This window comes from Petaurus breviceps, unplaced genomic scaffold, assembly GCF_028583685.1.
Source record: "Petaurus breviceps papuanus isolate PSGF00001 unplaced genomic scaffold, PetGlider_PUasm1.0 99, whole genome shotgun sequence".
Taxonomy (NCBI): domain Eukaryota; kingdom Metazoa; phylum Chordata; class Mammalia; order Diprotodontia; family Petauridae; genus Petaurus; species Petaurus breviceps.
The window spans coordinates 4,926,961-4,932,244 of NW_027187465.1; positions in this window are offsets into that span (position 1 = coordinate 4,926,961).

Below are 5,284 nucleotides of genomic sequence, written 5' to 3' on the forward strand. Positions count from 1 at the left end.
TCTCTCTCTCTCTCTCTCTCTCTCTCTCTCTCTCTCTCTCTCTCTCATTTGCGTTTCCTTTCGCTTTGTTCAGTACTTATTAAAATGGAAATCCTGGAGTACAGTGGTACCGGAATAATTCTGGTGGAAACAATTATCACCATGTTCTTTACCAACACTGGACTGTCGTCTGCTGCCCTCCATCAGACAGAAACCAGACAGTTAATGCTCTAGCCATTGAGTCCAACCTCTGATGGGTTTTTTTGTTTTTTTCTTTTTGGCCATCCCCTAAGAAAACATAGATATTTTTGTTAATAAGAATGCACTTGGTCCTTCCCTCTCCTCTTCTTCCTGTGGTGGAGCTGGCCATTTCTCTTTATTGGCCCACCTCACTCATCCACAACCTTTGGGAAGAGGAAGGCCTCATGAATTCGCGTCCTCTCCTCTCCTCTCCTCTCCTCTCCTCTCCTCATTCCTCTCTTCTCTCCTTTTCTTTCCTTTTCCTTTGGTCTTTTCTTTATAAACCATATTCTTAGGAAGCTAAGCTTGCAGGTGAGCCCTGCTCTTTGACCATGCTTTGGGAGAAAGGAGACTGATCTCCCAATGCCCCAATATCATAAGGAGCTACTCTACCATCTTTTTCCTCCTCCTCTTCCATGGACCAGAGCTGGAGGAGGTGGGGTCATGGGTTCCCCTCCACCCAAGACCCACCAACCCAGGCCCTCCGGGCCAGTCTCTGTTACTCTCCCTTTTGCTGTTATTTAGATGAGGAGGATTGCTTGACCTGAGGTGAAGAGACCTTTGCTTCTTTGGGGACAATAGGGTAAAGGGAACAGCAGATGTCAGGAACAGAGCTAGTTTCCCTCTCCTCCCTTGTGTTCCTTGAACAAAAGGCCTCGTTTTTCTACCTTCTCCTTGAAAACGGGTTTGCATAGTGCCATTCCATTAAAGCCAGAACCTCCTGTCCTGCTAGGGTTCACAGTCTGCTGGTTGCTTGACTAAGGGCCTTACCCCTTCTCTTTCTTTTTGTTTTGTGAGGAGCAGCCCTTGGGAAGCCCTAGCACCCCAAGACAAGGAAGGGGAGGTTAGAGGAGCCCTGCTTTGGTTCACCACTCCCTTCAGTCTGCAGTCACAGCTCAGGGACAGCAGGCATCCCAGAGAGGGGAGGTCTAGCTTAGAGCTGTGGGGCTTCCCCACTTCTCTCTAGGCCTTGGAGGTGGGAGGGGGCAAGAACAGCAAGAGGAATCATGGGAGAGATGTGGTAGGACGAAAGTCAGTCTTTCTAGCTTCCAGCTCACCCACAACCATCACTAGACTGTGGTGCCCATAGTCTGCATAGGGATAGATGGAGCTGGGGGGCTCCTCTGGCTTTTCCCCACCTCTGTCTGTAGAGTTCTAGATAATAGCTGGGGAGCCCAGGACACCGTGACTCCCCCCAAGGTCGAGCTAGGTAAGGGGTGTGTGTCCTCTCCCCAGATACGCCCCCTCCCCAATCTAGGCCCTGGGTCAGGTCCCCGAGGAATGGAGAGAAGGGACTTACAGAATCTCTGCTTCCCAGGATAAATGGTTTGGAAACTGAGTGCATTTCCTTGCTCCCGTCAGGACTTCACTAGAAACCCCAAGTATTTTAATTCCTGAATGATGTTTTCTCTTACAGTCATCAAGGGTCAGACTTCTGTGAGGAATCTCAAAACACAATGAAATCCTAATTCTCTTCCCTCCCCTATGCCACCTCCTTCAGTTTTGGCTCAAAAGAGCATTTCAGGCTTTGGCCTTCTGTCCTCAGAAATCATTGCAAATTGAATTTTTGTGACTGACAGCCCTGGACACTATGGGCACCATCCCAGTTTCTACTGCCAAAGGGGTAGTTGTGTGGAGGTGGGGGAGGCTTTTTGTAAAGGCATCATAGGATTTTGGAACTGAGAGGAACCCTAGAAGGTTAATCCAGACCAGGTCCCCTTGGGCGACAGTCTGGTGAAAGGGACCCCATCTCAGAATCGTGCTTTGAAATGCATAAAATGAAATGCATAGGATTACAAAGGAAATCTGTTATATTGAAATAAAGATGTAATTTTTTTTCCCATTAAAGTTAACCGACCCCCTGAAATCTTTCCATGGACTCCAGTTTAAGAAACTTTGATCTAGTCCAGCCCTCCTCTTCTGAGGCCCAGAGAGGAGGAGTGACTTGGCTGGACTTCCCCAGACTGGCCACCACCCTGATGGTCCCTCTGTTATATCCCCTCTGCTCCCACCATGAAAGCAACCCACCATCAAGTTCTGAACACTTTCTACCCCATGGGGTGTGGGTCGGTAAAGTGGGGCAGGTATTGATTACAATTGTCTTTTTGTTCTTTGAATACTTAGGGCCCCCTCTGCCCAAAGACACATCTTGTATAAACTGACAACATCTTAAAGAGATGCTAGGCGGGAGAGTGGGTCCAGTGGCTTGGATCCTTCTTGGATGTTGGAATTTAGAGAGCCATGAGTTGAGACAGAGAGAGAATAAGTTGATTTTAACTCCTGGGACTCCTCCACACTCCTTTTTGTATTTTCCCCTCCTCTCCTCTGAAAATGTTTGGTTGCAGGATGGCTCGGTGCCCTTGGCAGAGGCCCAGCACTGGGGGTGATTGATACAAGTGAGCTGATCAGTGAAGCCCGGACAAGCCCAGGGTTCCCCTTGCTTCTAACCAGAGTGTGTGTTAGTGGATGGCAATGGTCCCGATGACCAGGCTGGGTTCTGTCACCTGGGGCCTGGCAGGCAAGGGCCCAACAGATGTTAGGAAGAAGGCGTTGATGCCTGTAATGAAGCCTTATGGTGTCCTAGGCCACTGGTGGGCTAGTGGGGTGCCAGATGCCATGCTGGGGTCAAATAAGAAGTGACAGATCATCTCTTAGCCTGAGGCCTCCCCCCCCCAAGAAAAAAATCTCAATCTTGATTTAGAGAGAGTGAGCTGAAATGGTTAAATGCTCCATTGCCAAGGTCATAAGATTTCAAGAGTTTACTACAAATCTCTTCCCTCTTAGAGTCTGGTTTCTTTTTTTGTGGAGGGGGTAGGGGGTTGGGTTGGTGGGGGTGGGGAGGACTTATTTACACCAGCTGTATTGTTCATTTCAAAGAACTTTTGCAGATGGGAAGGGGGAGGAGAGCCACCCTCTCTCGTCCCCAATCTTTTCTCCCCCATTCATCTCCTTTTTTGGTTTCTGTCTGATTTGGGAAGGATTTTTGTCATCCCAGGGGCCCAAGATCCCAGACAGTCTCCCCTAGAGACTAGGTTTTCAGGATTCCCTCTGAGAAGAGGCGTGTGGCCCACTATAGATCTGCCAAGCATGCCAGCTCTGTTTCTCTTCCAATATTTAAGGAAAGGGTAAAAAAAAATCCCCATCATTTAACTCCAAGTATGGGAATTGGGTTTTTTCCTTCCATGCCTCAGTCTCCCCTTTAATTAAATTCCCAATGGAGATTTGAAAAACTAGTGACTAGTGATGGTCTGGCTTCTTTTTCTACCAGAATCCTTTCTCCTCCAGGACTCAAGGAAGGAAGGTGGCAACCCAGGTTTTGTTTTAGACTTTTTCCACAAGGTTGCTGGTTTGTGTAGCCCCCTTCCTCCTAGCCTTGGGTGTTTGGGCTTCTGGAGGTCCAAGGTTTGAGCCTTCCTGCTCTCCATAATCCTATTCTCCCCAACCCCCAATCAGACAGCTTTACAAGTCTTAAGCGAAAGGGTGTTATTTCTTTAAATTTGGTTAATGGGGAAAAGAAAAAAAAAATCAGCAACAGCAAAGCAAAACAGAAACCTCCAAACACTGGTACTCTGTACTGAATAGCAACTCTTCCGATAACCTTATTGCACATGTAAAATATGAGAGCAGAACTCTGATATGTGTTAGGCAATCCTGCTATCTTTTTTTTTGACTCTTGTTAAATTCATTTCTGAAATGCTTGGTTGGAAGACTGTAAGGAGAGCTCATGAAATTGAGTGTTATTTTTCTTTCCTTTTTTTTTAAATGTAAAGTGCAGTCTTCTGTATTCATGCATATTGTATATAACTGTATATGTTTTACTGAACAACAAAATAACAATAAATATGATGTTAATGGTGGCGATTGTAGATCTCGTGATGGATTTTTTGTGTGTCTTCCTTTGACCAACCCTCTTGGCGCCTTTGGGGGCAAGCGGATGGATGGGACCCGTCCACTAAAATCTGGCTGCTGTCGGGCTTGGCAGTGAGAGGCCCATCTATAGGCAAGCCTATGTCCAATGGATTCAGTTGCAGAGAGGCATGGGGTACAGTGGAAAGGGTGATGGATTTGAGACAGAAATGCTAAATTCAATTCCCACATCTGGCACTTCTTATCCCAGTCTCTGGGTTCCCTCCAATACTGGGGATCCCAATATCCACTTTTGGACAACTCTCATTTAAAAAAAAAATCTAAAAATTAAGATTTTAATGAACAAATCTATTTTTTTTTCACCTTCAATTCCCTTTTCTCCATCAATTAAAAAATTAAAACAAAAGCCCTTTTTGTTTTGAAAAACAATGCATCATCTAATTCCTACACTTTGGCATCAGGGCTGGTCATTTCATTGATCAGAATTCTTAAGTCTTTCAAAAAAATGTTTGTGTTTCCAATGTATTTGTCTTTACAATTATATCAGTTTTCCTCCTGGTTCTGTTTATTTACTTCTGCATCAGTTTGTACAAGTCATCTTAGGTTTCCCTGAAAACATCCCTTCTACCATCTCTCACCGGCACCAAAGTGTTCCTTGCCTTCATATATGATTCATAGACCATACTTTGTTCGGCCGTTCTCCAATAGATGGGCTCCCTTATTTTCTGGTTCTTGGCCATCACAAAAAGAGCACCTGTAAATATTTCTGTACAGATGGGTCTATTTCCTTTGAGTTCTTTGGGGCAGACCTAGTATAAGAATTAGACAGCTCTCATTATTAGGAAGTTCTTTTTGTTTTTGTCTATAAACATTGAACCTTCTTCTGTCCTTCAAAGTCTACTACTTATAGTCCTGTGCTCTAGATCCCCGCAGAAGAAGCATGATTTCTTGCTATCCCTTTAATCACTCAAAGACAGATATCACATCCTTTCCTGAGTCTTCCTTTCTGCAGGCTAAACATCCCCAATTCCTTCAAGGTTATTCTTAGATCCTACTGACCCATACTTTTTGCTCAGCGTGAACAAGCTTGATTGTTTCTTTGCCATGTGTAGAACAGATTAGAACCAGCAAATTTAGAAGGGATCAGGGAAGAATTCTCCATTTTCTCCTCTGTAAATTTGAGAATTACCTCCAAGGT